Source organism: Pristiophorus japonicus, chromosome 8 (assembly GCF_044704955.1).
Source record: "Pristiophorus japonicus isolate sPriJap1 chromosome 8, sPriJap1.hap1, whole genome shotgun sequence".
Classification (NCBI taxonomy): Eukaryota; Metazoa; Chordata; class Chondrichthyes; family Pristiophoridae; genus Pristiophorus; species Pristiophorus japonicus.
Genome location: NC_091984.1, coordinates 216,410,035 through 216,426,839, shown reverse-complemented (window position 1 = coordinate 216,426,839; position 16,805 = coordinate 216,410,035). Strand labels below are relative to the sequence as shown.

Here is a 16,805-nt window from a genome sequence, read left to right as displayed (position 1 = left end):
TTGCTGTTCTTTATAGATATTACAGCACGGTAACCTGAACATGGAAATAAGCAAAGAAAATGCGAGAAATGCACAGCAGGTTCATCAGTATCTAAAAAGAGAAAAAGACATGTTAACGAACTTGGACTTTCACCATTTTCAGTCCACTAGTACTTTTAATCCACTTGTTTGTAAACAACAGTTCTCACCACCAGATAGGTGGGTACAAGTGAGATACACTTGTAATTTTCAACATCACATTATAAAGTTAGGTTAGCTGGTGGGTGCTTGTATGATACTATTTTACATTCTCCCAGTAAACCCCCCCCCCCCCCCCACACACCCACAACAAGACATATAACTTCCATTAGTTATGCCCCATTTCTGGAAAAAACAAACAAGCAACATTAATTTTTATTCCAGGTTTGGAAATATTTAAATAAATTTAGGGAATAAATTGCCTTGATTGTTCAGAAGCAGTTTGCATCAGAGATTAGTACTAGATTCAGCTGTTTTTAATGGTGTGTTTTTCCTCCCCAGATCTTTGTGTCTCATGGGGAAGAAGACGGTGAAATGCCAAAATGATAATTTTACAACACAGAATAAGATGGTGTAAATGCTACAGCTATAAGGTATGAGGTAGAGGTATTGAATGTAATTATTTATTTGGAGAGTGCACAAGGTGAAGATTCATATTTTAACTCGATGATAAGCATCATTATAATATTTACTGTTTACAGTGTGTGTATGTGAATGCCATATTAAATTCCACAGCTAGAAATGTATGGGTCAAATAGTTTGATTTCTGAATGTAATTGGGAATTTAAATGGTTGGTAGATGTTGTACTTGAATTCAGCATGAAATATGTTTTCTAGGAAAATAGTTGAAATAAGTTACAATTCAGCAGAGAAGATATAGGCCTGGAATTTGTGGTCAACGGTGAAGCAAAGTCGCTCACTGCTGGCCCCGAAGAAAGATGTCCACAGAGATTGCAAGAAGTTTGCCATATTCTACGCATAAGCAATTTCAGTACAGTAGGGAATTCCTAACGTGATCTGCTGTGACGTCAACAAGATGTTTAAGCAGCCAATCTCATTGCAGAATTCTCAGACAGGGAAGCATAAAATGAGAACCTGTTTATTTTCCTGACTTTTTAAAAAAAAATGTTAGCGAGCAAAGCAAAGATTGGGGCTCTCATGAGGATATGGTAGAACCTAAAGTAATTATGAACAAACTTAAATCTATATATTTTTTAAGTTTCTTAAATTGTAATTCTAATCATTGGAGAAATTACACACTCTGCAAAAATTAAAATTAATTTTCCAGGGCCATATGTTTGTTTTGCAGTCATTACGCTGTTAAAACCCCAGTTACACCTTATCCAACAAGGCTGAAAATTTAATGGAGTATGTAACAGCGATATTACCACAGAAAAGCCCAAATTTGCTCTTCCTAGTAGCAATAATTTGCAAGACTTGGCAAGAGCAATAAAGTTGGCTATATTACTGGTAGTATTGGAAAGACGAATGATATAGGAGAAAGAGTAATTACTTGGAGTAACATTAAACCTGAGGGTAGGTCAGAATCATCTTTCGTGTCAGTCTTACCTCCCTGGTAACACACACTCCTCTGAATCAGAAGATTGTGGGTTCAAGTCCCTTTCCAGATATTTGAGCACATAATCTAGGCTGACACCACCATGTAGTACTGAGGGGGTGCTACACTGTCGGAGGTGCCATCTTCGGATAAGACATTCAACTGAGACCCCGCCTCCTTTATCAGGTGGACGTAAAAGATGCCATGGCACTATTTGAAGATGTGCAGAGAAGTTCTCCATCATGTCCTGGCCAATATTTATCTATAAAGGTCTAAATAGACTTAACCTTAAACATGTCCAACCATTCATAGTAACAATCAACATTTGTTTGAATATTGGCACCACATTGGCCTGTTTCCAATCTATTGATACCTCTCCAGTGTCCCTAGTGTCAGTGGTCTGAGTTATGAGGAAAGAAACTTGGTATTTTAAGCCTGGAAAAGGGTGTCTGAGAGGTGATTTTATAGAGGCATACAAGATATTTAAGTGGAAAAGGTAAATCCAGAATATTGCTTTTAAATTGACAGCAGGTTCAAACTAGTAAGATGTGAATTTAAGATAGATAGCAGGAAGTTCTTTACAAAGAGTGATCAATGTATGGAATAGACTTTACATATAAGAATCATGAAAATGAAAACACCAATTTAAGAAGCAATGCTCCACATCAAAGAATTACATTTACAACATTGAAGGCCAGTTACCATCAGTTTCAGGTACTACACTGTCAGAGGTGCCATTACTGTCTCAAAATGAAAAATATGCCGGATTGTGTAGAATTTAACAGAACTGTTAGTGTAGAACTTTTCATGGAAAAAACAGGTTGATAACAACCAGGTATTGCTAACAAGTTGGCATTGGTAAACCAAGTTTAAAAAAGAAAGGAAAAACTTGTGAAGGAGCTTGGATGATGCTACAGATTGCTATACTCAGTTAATTTTCAACTAACGAGCTTTGACTTATTTTCATCAGTTTAGATTCAAATTGTCCAATAAGTTGGATTGTTGGTTTTGAACATTGATTGGATGTCCAAAGCTGATCTTTGCATGCTTCCAGCGTAAGTTGTTATGGATAGAGTTTTGTTGGTGACAATGCAGTTGGCTTACATCCATTGACAACAGGCTTGAGAGTCCCTGACCTTAAATAGAACAACTTGACCCTCAGAATACTGAAAGACCTTCAAAACTATTTAAAACATGCATACTTTCTGTGGCAGAAATACAGCAGAAACATATTTTTCTGGCTGAAATGCTATTCATAATTATCTATCTTCTATAGTATAATATAAAATAAGAACATGGCTGGAAATACACTACAGGTTTGTTGGTGTGTGAAAACAGAGAAGACTGGTTACCGTTTTGGTTAGAGACCTCTCATCAGAACATCTTTTATATAAAAGAAAATTTTTTTTCGTGTTTTGCGAGTTTGCAAAGAGTACTGAGAGGTGTTTATTTAACAGGCTCTTGTAGAAATCCCCAGCATGCTTTTTTTTTAAAAAAAAATGGTTGTTACTGCATGAAGCCAGGAAGCTTTTGCATTCTATCAAATGCCTCTTTCCAGTTATTTATTTTCTTGTGTAAGTCTGCACTAAAAATGAAGATTAGACTTAAGGGAATTGAACAGTCAGTGAAGAAGATTCAGAGAACCATCAAAAAAGACTTGAGTTCTACAATACTGACTGAGTTGTCTAATTTTTCTTCTTTGGTGTTTCTTCCTGTTCAATGGAGTGATGGGACATGGATTCACATCTGTGATGCAGCACATAACAAGTTCCCTTCACAGAGAAAACCAAGGGTGCTTCACCCTGGATCACACTACATCCAATTATAGTGACACTCAAGAAAGGCCTTGCATACAGTGACCTACCCATGGAATGCAGCATAGCACAGGGTAACTAAGGGGAGAAAATGCTCAGTAACTTTGTGTCGAACATCATCCAAGATTATTTGAGGATTTTTGGCAGCAATTGTCAGTTTTAGTCAGCCAGGTGGTTAAAAAGGAAGCTGTCATGAATGTTTGAGGAGGAAGACTACGAGGAAACACTATGGCATGCCAGACTGGTAAGGCAACATAGGTGCTGGTTGGTACTCGCCATGTCTGCCAACACAGGTGCTCCTACCTGAACTTGTCAGGATGCCAAATCATCAAAAGATTGTGCTTCTCGCAAGAGGTTATAAGAGGTACCAACTGAATTCACCAGCCATGGAGCCTACATCAACCTGAACCACCACTGGCACTCACTTTATACTTGGCAGGTTAATTTCAGGAAATATCGTGAGATATGTGTCACAATAGTCATTCTGTAGCCAATGATGCATAAAGCAGGTAACAGGTGCTCTGTTTCAGAGCAGTACAGCTCTTTCCCAGTTGATGCATCCCGTCAACGGGAAATGATGATATAATTTTTTTAAGTGGCTGGGTTTCACTAGGTTCAGGGACTCATTGATGGTACACGTGTCATATATGCACCATTACAGTAAAGGATTTCACTTCTTTAATGTGCATTGATGCTAAGTATATCATCATGTATGTTCATGCCTGCTACTCTGCAGGCTGTCATCCTTCATCTCAGGACAGTCAAGTATACCAGCACTCTTCACCGGCCCAGGACAGGAGTCTAGTTGGCTGCTCGGGCACAAGGACTACCCTCTGCAGTAGTGGTTCATGACCCTCTTGTGGAACCCAAGAACCCTTAAACATCATGAATACAGTAAGATTTAGTGCAGCACAAGGATTGCTGTAGAACAGACTACTGGTATCCTTGAGGCTCAATTCTTGCTTACTTGTGCAATCGGATGCACTCAAGTAAAAGATCCCATGCAACTACTTGAAGAAGAGATGGGGAATTCTCCCCAGTATCCTGGCTAATGTTTATCCCTCAACCAACATCAATAAAACAGATTGTGTAGTCATTTATTTAATTGCTGTTTGTGGGAGCTTGCGGTGTGCAAATTGGCTGCCACGTTTTCTACTTTACAACAGTGACCACACTTCAAAAGTACTTCAGTGGCTGCATAGCCCCATGGGACGTCCTGAGGTCATGAAAGGCACTATTTCAATGCCAGATCTTTCTTTCACTCTGTTATAGTACCGCCAGAGCCTTCAGGATCATTGTGACTTGCTTCATGCTCCAGAGATTTTCTATCGGAACAAGACTATTCTGGCTTTGTTTATTATCTGCCCTATAAGTATTGATTGCTTTTTTAAAAGTTTGAAATTTGATCTCACCTCCCAGCCTTTGATGCACTTCCTTTTTACCTTACTGGAATATATTTGACTTGTACCCTTTCTATTTCTTGTTGAAATATTTTCTATTGTTGATGCATGGATTTATTTGCCAAACTTTTCTTCCATTTAATTTGTGCAAGGACCCTTTTTATCTCTCTCTCATTTTTTCAGTCAAATACTTTTGTCGGTGACATTTTTCTTTTGCTGACCTTACACGGAACCTAATTATATTGTATTTGCTGCTTCCCAAGACCTTTAAGCCACCTGTTTGCTCTGCCTGATTACCCAGAAACAGGTCATCTAATATTTCCTTCCTTGTTGAAATGGTGACATATTGACTGCAAAAACCGTTCTGAACATACCAAGGGTTGGGTGGGGGGGTGGCGGCGGGAGAGGAGAGAGACCTCCTTTTCTAACCACAATCATTGTTACCTTGGTCTATTTTTGGATCATTTAAATTTCCTACAATTGCAAATTTATTAATGCAGGCTGCTCTAATTTGTCTAGAAAGATGATACAATTAATGCAACTGCGACACTGTTTCAGCTTTGTTCAGTGAGCACTCTTGCCTTTCGATCAAAAGCGTGCGGATTTGAATCTTGTACCAGAGGTTGAGCTCATAATCTGGACTGACACTTCAGTTTTTTGATGAGGTAACAGAGAGGGTTGATGAGGGCAGTGCAGTTGATGTGGTGTACGTGGAATTCCAAAAGTCATTTGATAAAGTGCCACATAATAGGCTTGCCAGAAAAGTTGACGCCCATGGAATAAAAAGGACACTGACAGCATGGATACAAAATTGGCTAAGTGACAGGAAACAAAGAGTAGTGATGAACAGTTGTTTATCAGACTGGAGGAAGGTGCACAGTGGTGTTCACCAGGGGTCGGTACTAGGATCACTGCTTTTCTTGACATATATTAATGAATTGAACTTGGGTGTACAGGGCATAATTTCAACATTTGCAGATGACACAAAACTTGGAAGTATAGTGACCAGTGAGGAGGACAGCGATAGACTTCAAGAGGACACAGGCTGGTGGAATGGGCGGACACTTGGCAGATGAAATTTAATACAGAAAAGTGATGCCTTTTGGTAGGAAGAACGAGGAGAGGCAAAATAAACGAAAGGGTACAATTCTAAAGGAGTACGTGAACAGAGAGACCTGGGGGTATATGTACAAATCAATGAAGGTGGTAGGACAGGTTGAGAAAGCGGATAAAAAAGCATACAGAATCCTGGACTTCATAAATAGAGGCATAGAGTATAAAAGCTAGGAAATTATGATGAACCTTTACAAAACACTGGTTCGACCTCAACTGGAGTATTGTATCCAATTCTGGGAATTGCACTTTAGGAGGGATGTGAAGGCCTTGGAGAGATTGCAGAAAAGATTTACGAGAATGATTCCAGGCATGAGAGATTTCAGTTACGTGGATAGACTGGAGAAGCAGCAGTTGTTCTCCTTGGAGCTGAAAAGTTTGAGAGGAGATTTGATAGTGGTGTTCAAAATCATGAGGGAGGGGTTGAGAACCAGAGGGCGCAGATTTAAGGTGATTGGTAGAAGAGCCAAAGGCGACACAATGAAAAACCTTTTTACACAGCGAGTGGTTAGGATCTGCAATGCACTGCCTGAAAGGGGATGGAGGCAGACTTAATCGTGGCTTTCAAAAGGGAAGTACCTGAAGGAAAAAGATTTGCAGGGCTAGGAGAAAGAGTGGCGGAGTGAGACTAGCTGAAGTGCTCTTGCAGAGAGCCGAGATGGCCGAATGGCTGCCTTCTGTGCACCTTCCTCCAGTCTGATAAACAACTGTTCACCGCTACTCTTTGTTTCCTGTCACTTAGCCAATTCTGCTGTAAACATTCTATGATTCTACTCTGATTTTAGAGTACTGACAGAGTGCAAAATTAACAAAGCTATTATCATTTAAATGATAAATTAACCAATAGGTGGCCACCCACCTGATCTAATGTTTCAGATGGATGTTAAAGATCACATGGCGCTATCGAAGAAGCGCGGTGTTCCTCTGGGAGCTAATATGTGTCCAATAATGACAGGCCATGAACATAATGGCCCACAAATTGCATCTCACGGCGAGTATCGTGATTTGGATTTTTGCCCTTCACTCTTCAGATAGTATTTTTCCAATGTGAATTGGTAATCATCATCATAGGCAGTCCCTCAGAATCGAGGAGGACTTGCTTCCACTCTTAAAATGAGTCCAATGCGAGAACCACAGACTCTTGTCACAGGTGGGGCAGATAGTCTTTGAGGGAAGGGGTGGGTGGGACTGGTTTGCCGCACACTCTTTAGGCGGTCGACCAGCTCGTTTTTGATGGGAAAACCGACTCTGTGGAGGCAGCGTTCTTCCTCTAGTTTCCCTTTCCAGAAGAAGGTGTAACCTCCACCTTGTTCCTTGAGCTGGCCTTCCGCTGTCTGCCTGGTCTCGCTTAGGGTAGTGATGTCGATATCAAAGCATCTAAGTTCCAGGGCAACTATGGCGGTGAGGCGGTCCAGCCTGTCGCTGTTGGAGTTGTCCATGAGAGTCCTGAAGTTCCAGGTCCCAAACTTCATGTTGGAGAAGTGAAAGATGCCAATGCGTGTGTTCTTTTAACATGTGGTCATTGCACACGGGCTACCACATGGGCTTAGCTGAGCATGGTCTTGATCCAGTCGCAAGGGGGTCCAAGATGACGAGACCAGGCACTGCTATATGGGTCTAGTTGCCTACGGCAAGATGTTGGCCGCAGGCTCGGCACTGATTAGCGCTCTTGATGGTAGGTGGTCCGAGTCTTGGTTGGGGGCAGGCATTGGGAGGGTCAGTGGCCCACTGGGGTTCAGAGTGGGAGGTCAAGGGGTCACAGCCATGATGCTCACTACATGTTGGAGGAGGAGAAGAGACCAGGTCACCAGTGGGACAGGAGAGCTCCAGTTGTCGGGTCGCCATTGAGGAGGTCGCCTTTTGCCGCATGAGGTCCAGTTATCCTTGAGGAGAGGCCCATCTGCTGCTGCTGGAGGTGTTCCGATTTTCGCTGGAGGGGTGATGGGGGTGGTGGGGGCAGCAGGTAATGGCAAGGTGACCAACGGTATCTGGGACCTCGTCTGTTTCCTCAACCAATGAAATTTAAGGAGAGAGAAAGAAACCGAGCGAATGATGCAGAAGGAAATAGGGTAAAGTAGAGTCAAATTAGATACAGAAAGATAAATAAAGAGGGAATGCCAGAGAGTGGAGTAAGAACTAGAGAGAGGAAAAAATGACAAAAGAAAAGTACAAAACAAATATTACATCGAAAGAAAACCTCCAGGAACAATTTACTAACTGCGGGAGTGTGACTGTACAGTTTCAGTGTTCACTTTTTTGGCATATCAGGAGCATAAAGGAGATAATATATTAGCATGCATAGCGGATTGGCTAACTAACAGAAAACAGAGAGTCGGGATAAATGGTTCATTCTCTGGTTGGCAACTAATAACTAGTGGGGTGCCGCGGGGATCAGTGCTGGCCCCAACTATTTACAATTTATATTAACGACTTGGAAGAAGGGACTGAGTGTAATGTAGCCAAGTTTGCTGACGATACAAAGATGGGCGGAGAAAAGCAATGTGTGAGGAGGACACAAAATATCTGCAAAAGGACATAGACAGGCTAAGTGAGTGGGCAAAAATTTGGCAGGTGGAGTATAATGTTGGAAAGTGTGAGGTCATGCACTTTAGCAGAAAAAAATCAAAGAGAAATTTATTATTTAATGGAGAAAGATTGCAAAGTACCGCAGTACAGTGGGACCTGGGGGTACTTGTGCATGAAACACAAAAGGATAGTATGCAGGTACAGCAAGTGATCAGGAAGGTCAATGGAATCTTAGCCTTTATTGCATTTATTGCAAAAGGGATGGAGTATAAAAGCAGGGAAGTCTTGCTACAGCTATACAGGGTATTGATGAGGCCGCACCTGGAATACTGCGTGCAGTTTTGGTTTCCATATTTACGTAGGATATACTTGCTTTGGGGACATTTCAGAGAAGGTTCACTAGGTTGATTCTGGAGATGAGGGGGTTGACTTGCGAGGAAAAGTTGAGTAGGTTGGGCCTCTACTCATTGGAATTCAGAAGAATGAGAGGTGATCTTGTCGAAACATATAAGCTTATGAGGGGTCTTGACAAGGTGGATGCAGAGAGGATGTTTCCACTGATGGGGGAGACTAGAACCAGAGGGCATGATCTCAGAATAAGGGGCTGCCCATTTAAAACTGAGATGAGAAATTTCTTCTCAGAGGGTTGTAAATCTGTGGAATTTGCTGCCTCAGAGCTGTGGAAGTTGGGACATTGAATAAGTTTAAAACCGAAATAGACAGTTTTTTAAACGATAAGGGGTTCTGGGGAGCGGGCAGGGAAGTGGAGCTGAGGTCATGATCAGATCATCCATGATCTTATTGAATGGCGGAGCAGGCTCGAGGGCCGTATGGCCTACTCCTGTTCCTATTTCTTATGTTCTTATAAATGATGTCTTATTGACGGCACAAATCTTGTATTTTCATAACACAATGATGAGGCTCACAGCACGATGGGCATTCGTTTTATTATTTTGGCGAGGCTAACAGCAGAATGGCGAAAATCATCTAGCAGTTTGTGACAAATTGAAACTCATGACTTATCTCCTATGCCACAAACTGCTGAGTTTTTTTTTACACACTAATAAGGGTGGGTGCTGTGAACTCGCTATTATTTTTCCAGTAATTTTTGGGACAATGTGCCAGCACTCCCAGCATGCAGTGTATGAAGCTTTGATAATATGACGAAGAGAGGAGGATTTCCTGCATCAGCAAGAGTGCACAGATTTCGGTGATAGCTTCCTTCAACAATCATATTTAGCAGTGGTAGGTTTCTTCAGACAGGTCCAGATTAAAAAAAAACCCTGGCTCTGTGGACACGAATAAGTAATGGAGTGTTTACGGTGCAATCTCACTAGTCTGTCATGCCTTCTCTACTCATCCTCCCCTTCCTCCTCCCAAACCTGCAAATAGAGCGATATATCATAAGAATACCAATAACTGGGCACTAACGATCCATCTAATCCTTATCCGGCGCCCTCGGGACCTGGCATGTGCCGAAGGAGAGATTTTGCCGGATGAGGGGTCATTGGCCCGAGGGGAGAGGAGGCGGCTAAGGAGGGAGGAGGGGGCGCGGGGGAAGAGGGGGTGTCGATGGGCCTCGAAGTGCTAGCGGGCCCCGAAGAGTCGGTGGGCCGGTGGGCCCCCGAACAGGCGGCGCGGCCGGAGGACGCAGCCCACTGGCCTTGCCCCCCCCCGGAGGGAGCACTGTGGGGAGGAGCGGCCAACCCAAGGACGCGGCCCGCTGGCCTGACCACCCCGGAGGGAGCGCTGTGGGGAGGAGCGGCCGGCCCGAGGACTGTGGCTGCAGGAGTTCCAGCAGGGCGACGAGAAGGAGGAGGCAGCCGATAACCCCGGCATCGAGGAGAAAGATTATATTGATGAGTAGGATTTTGACCGGCTGCATTCTGCGCATGCGTCACCCAATGGTCGGGGATGGTGCCGGATAAGGGAGTCCTGGACAAGAGGTTCAACCTGTAACTACAGCTGCACAAGCAGACCCTTAGAGATGATGCAGTACAGTTTTAGTAGCTGTAGGAAGACACCTGAAATTTCAATAACTTCCTTTGTACAACAAAATTAAAATCATGCAAAAAAAAAAGTAGTTGCGAAGACATGCTGCAATAACTTTACAGCAACAACTTGCATTTATATAACGCTTTTAACGTAGTAAAACATCCTGAGGCACTTCACAGGAGCATTATCAAACAAAATTTGACACTAAGCCGCAAAAGCAAATATTAGGACAGATGACCAAAAGCTTGATCAAAGAGATAGGTTTTAAGAAGCGTTTTAAAGGAGGAGAGGGGTCGCGAGGCGGAGAGGTTTAGGGAGGGAAATCGAGAGGTTGGGGGGCTAGGCAGCTGAAGGCTGAGCCAGTGGAGGAACAATTAAAGTCTGGATTGCACATGATGCCAGACTTGGAAGAACGCAGAGATCTCAGTGGATTGTACAGGCCTCCCTAGGTGCTTATGCCTTCCAATTGTATTATGAGGAGCATCCCATTGAAATAACATTGTAGAGGGGGGAGAATCTCCATTTAAATAAAATTGTAGATAGTAATTTCTTTTGCGCTGTTTGTGCAAAGGGCCAAGCGTTCAAAGCTCAATCTTGTCTCAATCTTGTAATAGATCTCACGGAAGCAATAATAGTAATATGTATTCCAAAGAAAGGTAACTGCATTATATATCCATGAGTAGAACCCAATGTCCTTAAACTGCATTCGGAGTTGAAGTGGTGCAACTTATTTGCAAGAATTGCCAATGTAATTTGAACATTCGTATAAGGAATAAGCTGTTTAAAAAGGTCCATTGTAATGTTGCCATAAAGTTATGTTGAACTTGCATTGCTGCTTTTTCATTTGATTTCTTCTCGCTGCTTTATTTTTATAATCTGTAACTCTGCCCCTGTCTCAACTCACCTGCTGCTGAGACCCTCATCCATGCCTTGGTTATCTTGAGACTTGACTATCCCAGTGCACTCCTGGTCGCATTCTACCCTCCATAAATTTGAGGCCATCCAAAACTCTGCTGCCCGTGTCCTAACTCGTACCAAGGGCCGCTCACCCGTCACCCCTGTGCTCACTGACCTACATTGGCTCCCGGTTAAGCAACACCTCGATTTAAAAATTCTCATCCTTGTTTTCAAGTCCCTCCATGGCCTCTCCCTTCCCTGTTTCTCTCATCTCCTCCAGCCCTACAACTCTCCGAGATATCTGCACTCTTCCAATTCTGACCTCTTGAGCATGCCCGATTATAATCGCTCAACCATTGGTGACTGTGTCTTCATCTGCCAAGGCCCCAAGCCCTGGAATTCCCTCCCTAAACCGCTCCACCTCTCTTTCCTCCTTTAAAACCTACCTCTTTGACTAAGCTTTTGATCATTTGTCCTAATATCCCCTTGCGTGGCTGTAGTGGAGTCTTTAAAATAAACACTCAACACCAGGTCTTGGTTCAAAGATTCAAGTAGTCTTTATTTTGCACCAGTGGGGAGCTTGCTTGCTGGTTGTCTGTAGCCAGGCCTCTCCAATGATAGAAAGTTCTAAGCAACCTTTTATACACTTACTGATGCATGTCAGCCTCGTGCACAGCTCTCTTTCCCCCCCGCCTCCCCCCCATGCAATTTAATTGGCCCAAAGCCCGTGTGCACAATTGTTGATTAACTATTTCCCTTTCACGTCACACAATCATTCACCTAACTTTCATACCAAATGGAGTTTTTCCCAACGTGTCACTTTTGACCCCTTGCACTGTTTAACTGCCCCTCTGAGCCTCCTGTGGTTCAACAGTTGGCTATTTGTAATTGTCCTCAGGTTATGCAGCTTGTAACAATGAATCATTCCGACATATTATTTCCCTTTAAACACCTTTGGAAAGTTGACCGCTACAAAAGCCTATTTCAGCTCGTTTTAGTTCCGAGATCCATTCTTAACCCTTTAATTATAACAGAGCTCGGAAGCCCCACTTCAGTGACTCAATGTCAAATCATGTTTGACATTCCTGTGAAGCACCTTGGGACGTTTTATTACGTTAAAGGCGCTATATAAATACAGGTTGTTATTAAACAGGAAAAGACAGTTGGGCAGAAGAGGCCCCTCGATTAGATCTCAACCCCAAGCCAAGTTGGAATAATACTGAAATATCAGTCCGTATGAAGGAGTGAGATCCATTCCTCAGTGATTTGCTGTTTTTGGACCTCCTCCTCCAAGCTTACCCATACTTTCCACATCCTTCCCAAAAATGGAGAACAAGAATCAATCCATGTAATTATACATTTTTTAAATCCTACGCAGATGAACAAGATTCTCATTGGCATGCTTCTCGTAAGAGGGAGTAATAAATTCTGAGTGAGACCAGCTCTTTCTAAGTGCTCCATGCAGTATCATTGAGACATTGTTGTCATGGCAACACCCATGCTGTTTTTGACTCGCAGCCTGCTTTCACCAGTATGTTTATTAGAGCTTTATTAGCACATATTGTATGTTTAAACTTTTGTGTGACAACTGTCTGAGACCATGCCGATGTATTCTTTATTAATACATTTTAACTGTGGGTGCTAAAAGGTGTGGCTTCCAGTGTTCTGAGTGTCACTGTGACGGTGGATTGTATTTTCTAACCTTGCAGCATTACACTGGAGTATCGGCTGTTTCAGGCTTCTGCTATACTCCTGTTCTCCCATGTTGGAAACAAAAAGTGTGTGCCTTTTTTATTTTAATTTAATAGAATTTTGAGACCCACACAAAAATAAACCGGGTGAGGAAGTGGGGTTTGATTGGTACCAACTGACCATTTCTGAAAAGCAGCTTTTTCTATCTGCTTTCTGGATTGTAAGTTATTTATACAGAGTGCTAGCTAGCTCTCCGATTGCAACACTGATTGGGAATACAGGATCCAAAAGGCTTTCATTAATCCAGTCTAGCCTCTCCAACCACCCAAACAAGACCAACTTGGAGGATAGGAACAAAGGACTATAAACACTTGAAGAAAACTATTTTGACTTGACTTTGAGGGCAAGACTATAAGAAATAGGACCTTATTTTCTCTCTGAACAGTTGGTAAGTGATCAGACATGTAAAACTGCACCATTTTATCTGATCAATCTCGAATACTGAGCGTTCTATGCATTTTTTGAACATGTGTTTTTATTCATTATATTTGAAGGAAAAATAAAATCTGCAAAATTTTAATGTAAAGTATCCAGTAACCTTTGACACATTACTTCATTCACAAGGTTTCTTTGCGCACGATGAAAAAAATAATTGCCAGTTTAAAATTTATTTTCTATTTATTTAATGAGAAAAGTTAGGTTGCAGCATTCCAATTGTTGATTTAAGTGCTAATCTCAAATTTAGAAGAGATAGCAAATTTCTGTGGCAGATTTGTGACAAAGTGCTTCAGAAATATAACCCCTCAACGAGTATGTTGCAGGGAGAGTATCTAAGTCAGGCAGCAACTGCCACTTGAGCTCATGATCCTTTCAGCACTGTTAAAAGAAAGACTTGGATTTATATAGCACCTTTCACGACCACCAGACATCTGAGTGCTTTACAGCCAATGAAGTACTTTGGAGATTAGTCACTGTTGTAATGTTAAATCTATCCATTCTCTATGCACAGGTGTACGGTTTAAAGCAGGGTCGGTGCCTTCTCGAGCTATTGACACAAGGCACAGTGCCCCATTTGTGCTACTAGATTTTGTATGTTATTGGGTATCCTCAAAGCCTCGCACTCGACCAGCTCCGTTGGGTGGGCCGCATCGTCCGCATGCCCAACACAAGACTCCCTGAGCAAGTGCTCTACTCTGAACTCCTACACGGCAAGCGAGCCCCAGGTGGGCAGAGGAAATACTTCAAGGACACCCTCAAAGCCTCCTTGCGAAAGTGTAACATCCCCAACGGCATCTGGGAATCCCTGGCCCAAGACTGCCCAAAGTGGAGGAAGAGCATCTGGAAGTGCGCTGAGCACCTCAAGGCTCGTCGCCGAAAGCATGCAGAAACCAAGCGCAGACATTGGAAGGAGCGTGCGACAAACCAGGCTCTCTACCGACTCTTTCCTTCAACCACTGTATGCCCCACTTGTTGCAGAGGCTGTAATTCCCGCATTGGACTGTACAGCCACCTGAGAACTCACTTTTAGAATGGAAGCAAGTCTTCCTCAATTTCGAGGGACTGCCTATGGTGATATTGGATATGACAGTGTAAAGCATGGATTTGGGTTACAGCGTTGGGGTCAGTTTTGAGGGGAAGCAGTCTATTCTGAACAGGAACACGCAGATAATAGATGCAGTGACAAACCATTCTTGTGTTTACAAGAGAAAATGTATATTTGAAAACATTGCAATTCTGAGTGTTTAATGCAAGTCTGAGTGTTTAATCTTTTTATGTTCACAAGCTATATTCAGCTTTGTGCAAAGAGCAGTCAGGTAGCAGAGCATGTACTTGAAGCAGGAAAAGTAGATCAGGAATTGCATTTGTGTCTCTGGTTTTATTGTGATACCTAATTTGGCTTTATTTATCTTCCATTAAAATGATTCGCCTACATTGTGGCCCTCTGCAGGAGTGCAGTACAAACTAGGTTGAAAATATAATTTGAATGTTAGCTCACCTGAAGAACTGAACACTAAATAATATGTATTACCAACTGTTTTATGCGTGTAATTGTGGAAATTACAGTACAAAATAAGGCCATTTTGTCCATCACCATTGTGCAAATGTAAGTCTTTAAACGGAAGTTGGCAGATTGATGCCGGTATCCACCGCTGAAAGTATTGAAAGCCTGAACCATTTTGATGATTGGGTCTTATTGCCATATTTGCAACAAGTTGGCAACGCATTCAGAGCAGCTCACCGATTTGGAGAGTGGGAATAAATTACCCTGCAAGTGTAATTAGCGATAGCCCTTGTATTGCACAATTTCCGCTAAATTTCCATGTGCTCATGAGTTTAAAGGCTATTTGTCCACACACAGGCATCACGACCAAACTCAACCCTGTCCATAACTGATACACTGCCACATACCTGTATTCCCCTACTGCGTGTCTGACATAAGTTGAAATTTTGAAATTTCCTCCAAATCCGTGTTAGTAAAACTGAAGCTAGCCTCTTTAACTTCCACCAGCATCACCTTTTGGCTTCACCGTCATCAGTTTCCCTGATTGCCACCCTGATGTAAATATGAAAGTGTGAAACCGTGGGAGTCCTGTTTGAACCCAAGCTGAGTCCTGTCCCATATCAAGTTCTTGTAAACACCACTTTCCTCCTGCACATTGTTTGTCTATAACCCTTTCCCTCCTTCACTGCGACCAAAACTTTTAATTCACATATTCATCATATTTATTCCCTATTTTTCATAAGTCTACACAAATTGCAATTGATTCAGAATTCCATAATCAACATTCTCTTTACACAAAGCCCAAAAACCCATCACACCAGTTGTAACACTCAATTGTGCCTGAGTGAATTGATTTAAAGGTCCTTTTTCTCAGTTTCAACATCCCCTCCATAGCTTATCTAAGCAATCTTCTCCATCCATAAGATCCCACAAATACCCTCCAGTTCTCGAATGCTGAATTACTACTTTGTCAATTTTTCAATGACTATAATCCCTGTCCTCTGCAACTCTCTCCTAAAATCTCCCTTTCTGCCTTCAGAAACCACCTAAACACCAACCTCTTTGACTTCTCTTCAGCCCCAAACCCTGAATTATTTTTTTCCTCCATCTGCTCAGTATCCACTTTTTTTCCCTCCTTGTCAAGCACATTAATACATTTGCTTTCTGAAGGGAATAACAGAAATGTAAGTTGGAATCATAGAATAGTATAGCACAGAAGGAGGCCATTCAATCCATCGGATCTGCGCCAGCTCTTTCAAAGACCAATCCACACTCCCCCAATATCTTGAACAAAGCTCTCACTTCCACAGAATCTACAATTGTAGATATACACAAGATTGGAACTCAGTTGATTGCTATCCGTTCAAGGTTACTGGAAGAAGTATCACCACCATTAACATTTTTTAACATGGAACTTAACTCCAATCTGACTTTCAGGTTCTAGTCCCAAGTATTTCAAATAGGTCAATAAATGTAAACATTTTTAAAAAAAACATACAACTGAATATGTCAGTCATCAGCAGTGGACCACCCTGAGCATGTGATCACTTTGGATTCACATCCAAGTGGTGTTGAAGCTGAAAATTAGAATTTACACGTGAGGCACGAAAGTAAATTTGTGGAAGGGGTAAAGATTTTATCAGACAATTCAAATGTTTCATGCCTGGTTCGTACAGTTCAATTGTTTGTTTTAATTACCTCTGCAGGAAAAAATATTTCCTGATGTATTCTATATTCCTGCAGCAAAATAAACTACAAGAAGACAACCAGGAACATTCATGGGCCCAATC

The 16,805-nt window shown here is 42.1% G+C and overlaps 1 protein-coding gene across 4 annotated transcripts in view; it reads left to right on the top strand.

The window, feature by feature from the left end:
* Positions 1-16,805, top strand: part of LOC139268991 (protein-tyrosine sulfotransferase 2-like) — a 135,308-nt gene that overhangs the window by 90,632 nt on the left and 27,871 nt on the right. For 3 of the 4 annotated variants that reach the window (XM_070887913.1, XM_070887912.1, XM_070887911.1), the window contains one exon: positions 520-611. The gene's annotated coding sequence lies outside the window, so the exon portion shown is untranslated. Of the gene's footprint in view, positions 1-519; positions 625-16,805 lie in introns of all 4 variants that reach the window. The other variant, XM_070887914.1, reaches the window with a different exon arrangement.